This window comes from Triturus cristatus, chromosome 2_1 (genome assembly GCF_964204655.1).
Source record: "Triturus cristatus chromosome 2_1, aTriCri1.1, whole genome shotgun sequence".
NCBI lineage: Eukaryota > Metazoa > Chordata > Amphibia > Caudata > Salamandridae > Triturus > Triturus cristatus.
This window is the reverse complement of record NC_140581.1, coordinates 5635214-5644349: the sequence shown is the minus strand read 5'-3', so window position 1 is coordinate 5644349 and position 9136 is coordinate 5635214. Positions and strand designations below refer to the sequence as shown.

Here is a 9136-nt window from a genome sequence, read left to right as displayed (position 1 = left end):
ATTTATCCTGACTCCATACCTCAACCCATCTACCCCAAGTGAAAGGAGATATAATGTGGCACATAAATCTACGCACAATGTGGTGGAGCATACATTTGGACTCCTCAAAAGCAGGTTCCGCTGCCTCCACAAAAGTGGAGGTGCACAGCAGTATCGGCCCCTGATCTGCTGCAAAATAATAGCTGCATGTGCCATGCTGCATAACCTGGCCACAAAGAAGGGAACACCCGTGGATCTCACAGAATCAGAGGAAGAGGGTGAGGATTGTCCACAGCACAGCGCTGCAGGTGTTGCAGCGGCACCAGATGGGAGACAGACGGGCAGAGATCACACACACAACTATTTCTGATTAAGTACGGAGACAAAGTGAGAAACTGCAATTGTGTTATGGTGTTTTATTGACCTTCAGTCAGGCAATAGGACAGCACACCGCCACACCATGATGGCCTCACAGTGCCTCAACAACCCTAGCATGGCATAGATACTCCCCATGCCATATTCCAAATCCCATCTTTTGGTCAAATGGGTTACCTCACCCATCTCCCAATGTCAGGTGATGCCTGGTTTCACTTTTTGCACCCACGCGCAGCACTGCTGCGTTCACTAAGCACACTGTCCTCCCTAGAGGTCTGTCCTGCGGCTTGTCCGTGCCTTCCACTGCACCTCCTGGACTCTTGTATTGGGGGGGGGGGGGGGGGGGGAGGGGGGGAGTGATACTGCTGCGGCTGGTTGCCTCCTCACTTTCACCCCCCCCCCCCCGATCCTGTGGCAGCGATTTGTGTGGTCTGGAGCACCTCCAAGGCACTGGTGACTGTGACCAACCCCCTTGTGATGTCACGGCTGCACTTGGCCATCTCTAACTGCATGGCCACTGAGCGCCTGGTTAGGACATGGGTGGCATTGCATAACCGGTTCACCCCCTTAGTGTACCCATCCATCCTCTGTCTGTCCCTGCGCCTTGTCCCATGTTCGTTTTCCATCTTGCTGCATAACAGCCTTACAGCCTCTGACATGTCCCACATGCCCTCAGCCACGGTATTTTTAAGGCAGTATAAACCCTCCTTCATGTTACACATGTTTTTGTTGATGGCCACCATCTGGCATTGCATTGTTTTGCCTTGCAGATGCTGCACCTTCAGCATCTTCCCTTCCAGACCTGCAAAGACACTGGACTCCTCTACTTGTGCATCAGGACTGTGTGCCCTTGGTCGGCAGCGTCGGGCACCTGTGTGGCCAAGCTCCATGGGGGACTGTGTTCCTGCTGTGTGTAAATCCTCTTCCTGCGTGGTCTGTTGGGCTCCCATGCTCTCCACCTCCGACCCCTCACTATATCCTGGAGGCTATCCACTGTATACCTCCTGGCTCTCAGTGGTGGTGATGTGACCTCAGCAGGTGACAGGACCTCCTCATCCTGTGTGTTGGTCTCCCTGCGTGCATCTTCTGTCTCCCCTTCTGCAGCCTGGCACGCTGGCTCGCCTGTGGATACAGAATGTCCATTTACTCGCTTGTCTAGCAGCATTAGCCTTTCAATAAATGTCATGACTGCCAATCAAACTGAATGTCCCCCGCTTGCCTATTTACTGATGTGTGTAATGCATTTTGGTTCAGTGGACTGATATGCTATGTGCTAATTGGGACTACATCTCCCATGATGCATTGCTTTTTATGTGTGCAAAACATGGACTGGAGTGGTATTCATACTGGGTCACTGGGGATGGGGTGGGGGGGCACATCATGCTGTGCATGCATCTTACCTTGTATGTTGGCTCCTGTGGCTGAGCTGTCTGCGTCTCCAAAGCCACTCACGCTCACCGGCTGGAGGGTGGACTCCACCAATTCTTCCAAGGGAGATGGTGCAGGGGCAGTAGATGTCCCGCCACCTGTCTTTTTGGCTTGTTTGATCAGGTCAGCCACCCTCTCCTAGGCACGTTTGCGGAGCTTGTACCAGCGCTTATTCAGCTCGTCTATCGAGTGCTGGGTGACACCAATGGAATACATTTTTTTCCTGGATCACAAGCCAAATTTTTCGTTTTTGCGATTCAGGACCGTGCAGTGATTTTTTTCCAAAGAGCTGGTCGTGGTCCTTCACCTCAATTAGTACCTCCAACTCCCTCTCACTAAATCTGTGCTCTCTCTTACTCTCTCCAGCCTCATTCCCCTTCTCCCATGCATCCATGGTTGTTTTGGGGGTCTGCAGGGTGGTTGCTGAGCTGCTCCTACCTCTTTGGTTCTGCTCCCTGCCTCTCCCAATGCTTCAGGCTCAGTGTAACAGCATGTGTCAGGCCACTTTCTGCTTGTGAGGTCATCAGGATGCACCGGATTGGCTGATTCACCAATTAGCGATTTTTTTAATTTGCGAATTCGCTAATACAGATTCGGTAATGCGGATTCGCTAATACAGAGTCGGTAATGCGGTTTCGGTAGTTATTTTAGCGATTATTAACGAATCGCTATTTTTTGCGATTTATTTTCTACATCGCACTTTGCGAGTTCTTAATAGCGATTCGGTAAAAATCGCTATTAAGAACTCACTATTTGGGTTTAACCTACATCTGGCACTTAGACACCATTTCTGCTGATGCGGTTATACACTCACGAGAGGTATAGTGCACTTTGCTTCAGGGCTGTAAGGCAGCTGAAGGGGTGACTTACCTACGCCTCTGGCAATGCTGGTAGGCCTGGCACACTGGGATGTGTGTCAAGTCGACTCACTTTTAGTTGCACCAAAAAACGCCAGTGGCAGTGTGCATGTGGTTGCTGAGGGGTCTCTTAGGGTGGCACAAAACATGCTGCAGCCCTTACAGACCCTCTCTGGTCACAAGGCCCTTGGTACCACGGGTACTTTTTTTTTTTGCAAGGGACCTATATGTGAGCCTGAGGTGTGCGCATGGTGAAAACAAAGGACAAAGGTACAGTTTTGGGAAAGAACACAGGGCCAGAGAAGCTGATCGGCAGGGACCCAGTGCACAGTCAAAGTTGCATTCAGAGTCAGGCAAAAGGTGTGTGGGGGGGGGTAACTATGCCAAAAGGAGCACTTTCCTACACTGACGAAACACCGCTGCAAGCAACAGAACACATGGAGAACAAGTCTCCACAGAAAAAGACATCAGCCCTATGATGCTCCCGCCGGCAGATCGGGGACACAAAGCACTAGGCTCTTGCAGATCGCATCGATGCCAGCACTAACAGCAGCAAGGAAATCTTAACCATTATCAAAGATTTGACAGCGCCACCTGCTGCCTCCAATAATATAACCTCCTCAAGATCTTTGCAACAAGATCTTCGAATTCTTCTGTACCAAAATCACCTCCATATACAGCACCATCAACTCTTCACTGGCTCCCATCACATCTCAACTTTCCATCACAGCTGTGGCCTGATCTCATGGCCTGCCGTCACCACCATAAACACTGTCGATACCATGAAGACCATTCACTAAGGGGCCTCATCGGACCCTTGCCTCCACCATGACTACACCAACGGAATCCTACTGATCAGCAATGCACTAATAGCGGTCATCTACGCCTCCATCAACTCAGCCATATTCCTTGGACACCTGGAAACATGCCACCACCATGCCCCTGCTCAAGAAACCATCTGCTGAACCACTCTTGCTTTCCTTCTGCAGACCCACCTCCCTCCGACTATACCCGGCAAGTGTTTTTGAAAAACTAGGCAACCGATGCCTCATTGATCACCAGCTCCTTGACGCCATGCCATCTGGATTGAGGCTCAACCACAGTACAGAACCAGCACACATCGCCAGCAGACAACTGTCTGCATGATCCTTAACGGAGGACAAGTCAGCCCTCATTCTCCTCGACCTCGGCATCATTCTATTTTCTACCTTTATTCCTGGATCCCACAGCTTTTCTGACCTCTTTTTATCTGCCACTTTGACTTTCAACTCCCTTAGCTCTGACCTGTACTCCATTCCTAGCGTTTGTGTCCTATGTCTGCTAGTTTTCCTTGTCTTCCCTTTTCCAAGTGCCAGTTCTGCCTTCCCTTCATTGGTTGTTCCCCGATTATCAGCACATGGGTCTCTCCATGCACCCATGCTCCTCCCCTGAGCATCCTGCTATTTCTGCCTGGTGAGCCCAGAGTGCAGCGGCTCGCACCGGACTCCGCTGCGGTGTCCCCTTGCTCTCCGTGAGATCCTTCAGCTATATTCCAGGCTTGCCTTTGCTTTCAGTTTCCATTGTTGTGTGATTCTATGTTCCTGTTCGGATTAGTTATTTTTCTCTGTTGCCTGTCCCTGGTTTACCCTGCCTCTTAGTTTCCCTCTTTGCCTTGACCCGATTTCTGACTGCGCACCTCCAGACCCGTCGTGTATGTGCAGATTCCTGGTCTTGGATTCTGGTGTTCCTGTTCGGCCTCCATAGCTAGTGTTCAGATTTCCAGTATGCTCCGTTTCATGTCTTTCAGTCCTGGGCCTGATCCTTGTTCCATTGCAGATCTCCATGTGTTCCTTTCGCGGTTCTTCTTGGTCTTCATATTATCATCCTGATTCTCGTGGTTTCCAAGAGTGCCAGGCAGATTCTAAGGCGTGCGCCTTTGGTACAGAGAACGACCCAGCACTTACTGAACTAAGATTAATCTGCTCCTTCCCGTCTTGTAAGATATTTTTCCTCTCTCAGAGAGATCACTTCAAAGGAGCAGACAGACTATGATTAAAGATTGATAAACTATCGTTTCCCTGCTTTTACATTCCCGTTTGCACTTGTGTTACCTTAAAACTTTACCCTGTAGACTTTCTCTTCCAGCCTGCTTCTGTCTTGCTCCCCTACAAGTGTGTAGGGGAATTCTCGTGTTTATAATAAACCCCTTTAGAAAGCTTTTGTGTCTGCACAGAGCAAGAACCCCACTGCATTGTCTTGTCCTGAAATCAGCCGGTGTCCCTGGCAGTTTGTCCTGAACTAGCTAGATTTTGGACAAGTAGACCCTTTAGTGACCCGTTTATGTACATTGAAATGATTACAAAGTTTTCCATCTAGAATCCAAGACATTTAGCAAAAATCTTTGGGAAGATGTTGAGCTCCGTAGGGTTGTGGGTTCAACTCGGGTGCTCCCTGCACTCCCTGGCCGCACCTCCAACAGTAAATGTCCCTCAATTCTAAGGTTTCGCATTGTGTGAACGCTTCGCCCCATGGCTCGCTGACAGGATCTCCCACTTGCATTTAAATAGCACAAACTAACCCTGATGAGGTGTTGAAGGGCTTTACGGTGAACAGCACACTACTCAAGAGGCCCAGAGTTAGTGAGTGCTCAGTCCACGGGTTACTGGGGTTAGTCTTGCTTGCTAAAGGAAACCACTCCATGCATTGACTGCAGTTTGTTTGTTGCTAATTAATGAGTGAGATGTAACCATTGGTGGGTGCTATGGGAGTAGCAAATGCTTGCTGGAACGAACTACATATTGTTGGATTGCAGGGGTATCGTTTCAAAAAACAAAGTCAAACAGGCATGAGATTTAGAGACGTTTATATACATGAGAGGCAAAAGGAGAGGAGCTTTCAAAAATAAATAAGGGAAAGAAGAAAAAATTAAATTCAAGGTCGATTTTAGATGCAGATTTTTGGGGAGAATGTAGCAAGTGGAGTTTTTTTTTTTTTTTTTTAAAGAAAACATTTTAAATTCTGCCCTAAAGGAATGCTGATTTTAAGAAGCTTTCTAGAGGCACTTAAGTTTTAAAGAGGTGACGGATACATGACTCGCTGCAAAGACCAAGCTCTGTGTGTGTTGAAACTCATCTAGAAGTGACTGTCAAGCTTTGCGACATTAAAGCATATGCCAGTGCCTGAGAACACCACCATCGCCCCCTGTATGCCACACTTTCAAACCCAGAAAGACCCCTATGTGTTCTTACTACAGCAATATATCCTGTAACAAAGTATTGTTATGGTCTATGCAAATTATCTTACTCCATAAATAAACTACACATAATATAAATATATTATATAAACACCTGCAAACTTAAAAGGCAGCTGATAAACAGGTTGCAGCAACCATCATTAGTAAATTCAGTGCATTTTTCTGACGCTTCGCTAGCAGGCTCGGAAGGTGCAGTCTCCTGTGCCCACCTGAGGAGCACAAGGCCCCACGGAACATGTTCTGTGTCACCAGGACTCCAGCATTCAGCTTGCCTGGTAGAAGGCACTACCCCCACCACAGCATCTTTATCACCTACTTGCTGGCAACCATCTTCTCCTGGTCTCTCACACCAACACCTAACACTCCAGAGAGTACTGAAGCACTCGCTTTGTCTGCGACACCAACAATAGAAGGTGTTTACACAAAGAATCATAAGAAAATCACACAAATCTCAGCCCTCCTGAGTAACAACATGTCATCTGGAACTAACCATGTCAGACTTAAACTCCAACCCTAATGTGACGGACAGCAACCAAGACGAACAATCAGGCTAGCCCTGCAGAAGGCGACACTAGGTGGACAAAAGCCCGTCCAGAGTACAAACAGGAAAGAAACCAAAGCTCACCTTCCAAGGCCACTGTAAGTCAATCCAGAACAGACTTCTAGCAGCCATCAGACAGTCCTCTGCTCTTACATGCTCAACTCCATAAAAACTGAAACAACTAAATCACCCTACACCATAACCCCTCCCTTCCATCACCGCCGTCCTGCATCTGACAGGAATCATAGTGTGCAGTTGTACTGCAGTCTTATGCCAGCATAGATCCAAGGATACCACTGCCAGGTACCAAATATTTAACATTACATTTATGCAGGTCTTCTTTCATACACTACCAGACTCTTGACTCAAATGAGAAATCGCAACATCCTCTTAGTTGGCCCGAGCACCACTCCTTATGTTGAGGCTTCAACGCGGTCCTAGAAAGGCTCACACCACACTCATTCCATCAATACTGTTCCACCCTCTTAACCACATGCAGCATTTATATCAAGAGTATACCACCAGCCCCAAGCAGCACATCTCTGACTTTACTACAACCCTCTGCAGATACACACCCCGCTCTCACTGCCATCGCTAGGCTACTATTGTTAAACCAGAGCTTGCTACGAACTCCTTAATCTGGTTGTTAGGGCAGTGTATGGACTCGCTAGGAGCAAACATAGGCACTGTATACAGCAAAGCGCTATCACCGGTCTCCAAAGCACACTACACCTCTTCGGTTCAGCTTGCTTGGTTTACTTGCACCCACCGCTCAGCTGACAGAATGAATCTCCCATTCCGGATTCAAGTCTTTCCTGGACCCAAAACTCCTGGCTCTTGAGCGCCTGTGAACTTAAATCACCTTAGGAATGAATCATTATTCATATACACCTCCTAGTCTTTGGACCTCGAGCAGAAAGGATTTGTATGAATAACATTTAAACCATATACAACAAGCATTTGCAATGCAATAGGTCTCGCATTTACGCGAGTTTAAGCTATTGGCATTGTAAATGACAATGCCTTTTATTTATGTTTTATAAACCAAAATATAAATAAAAGGCATTGTCATTTACAATGCCTAAGGCTCAAACTCGCGTAAATGCGAGACCTATTGCATTGCAAATGCTTGTTTCTGTTGAGAGTTATCCACACGGCTCTTCTTGTTCCCTTGTAAAGCGCTCTGATGCCGTGGGTGGAGATACATTTGCGCTACATAAAAGGACACAAATAAACAAAGCAGCTATAGATATTTGCATTTTCAAGGGTAAACAAATTGCCAGATCTTCTCAATAAGTTAACACTCGTGGCAGCCATCCGAAGTGACATGCATGCTGAAGTTTGGATGCGAGCAAGGTGAACTCAGCACTCCATCCTTCCGAGGTTGGTAAATTGAGTACCTTTAAATAGGGTATAGTGCCAACTATGGCGCTTATAAACATCTAAAGAGCCCCCGGCTAGGAAATGTGCAGACTTTGCAGCTAAGAGTTTGCAGTGCTGGGGACTGACACAGGGCTTAATCCTTTGAAGGTCGATGAAAAACAACGCTCAGAGCTGAGTTAGGTAATAATCCGCATTGTCAACAAGGACCTACATTTTGTGGTGTGAACTATTTAAATGTCCTTTATTCACCCCTAACCAGAGGGACCTTTATGACCAGTCTGCCTCAGTGTCCCTCCCCACTCTTAACACGTCGGCCTGACGTCCAGGGCCTGCTCCCTGGAGACTGGGACGGGCTACGCTGAGGTTCCCCAGCTGCAAACGTTGTTTCCATGACTGAGCTCTCGTTTCAAGCATTTCCTCTGAGCCTGTCCCTGACACGAGTCTTCCACGGACTCCACCCATCACCCTAGGGTCTGTCACTAGAGAGAGCGCCATGGAAACCTGTGGGTGGTGGCAGGAGACGGAATACGGTCATCACACCCACCCAAAAGTTTGATTCAGGTCAGACACTATATCAGTATAAAAGGAGGAGTCACAGCTAAAATGCGCCCCACTCCCCACTATAAACTTTTACACTATATAATAAAAAGGGGGCATAGCCAATAGGTCTCGCCTTTGGGACCTTATAAGTATTTAGTTATGCAGCGCAATATCCTTACTGCAACAACATCAACTGTTGCATGGCTAAACACTTATAAGGTCCTAAAGGCGAGACCTATTAGCTATTTATTTAGGCTATCTGATGGATCTGCATGCATATAGGATAGATGGATAGATAGATTGCGACTGCCGCAGGGCTTGTAATTACATAAACAATTTTATTATCCGTTTGGTTCTGGCTGGCGGCGCCTCGGCCAAAAATTAAAGATAAAGGAAGAGACTGCGTCGTGGAGCACGAGGCAGAGGAGGGCTGTAGAGGGGAGAAAGCATGCGGGGGGGAAAGAGAGAGCACAAGGGAGGGGTAGAGGAGAGAGAGCACACAGGAGGGGTAGAGGAGAGAGACAGTCCAAGAGAGGGAGAGAGGCAGTCACAGAGAGACGCAAGCCAGGCAGTGGTTAGTGAGAGAGGCAGAGACAGGCAGCGGAGTGAGATAAAAGCATAAAGAGAGAGAGAGCGAGAGGAGCGAGGCCAAGTAGAAAAGACAGGCAGACAGAAAGTCAACGGAAGAGAAAGAGACAGGCAGTCAAAGAAATAAAAAAAAGACCTTCAGCGGAAGAAAAAAATGAAACGGGCAGAGAGAGCAAGTCAAAAAGAGGGCGGGGCAGAGATGGACCGTGGAAG

At 47.8% G+C, this 9136-nt stretch overlaps 1 long non-coding RNA gene across 1 annotated transcript; it reads right to left on the bottom strand.

Annotated features, from left to right (window-relative positions):
• Positions 1 to 380: 380 nt before the first annotated feature.
• LOC146863593 (uncharacterized) lies at positions 381 to 4178 on the bottom strand. Its single transcript, XR_014969037.1, has 2 exons — positions 1755 to 4178; positions 381 to 1476 (listed from the first exon to the last, which is right to left on the bottom strand). It is a non-coding gene; the product is annotated as an uncharacterized LOC146863593 (long non-coding RNA).
• Between the last annotated feature and the right edge of the window lie 4958 nt (positions 4179 to 9136).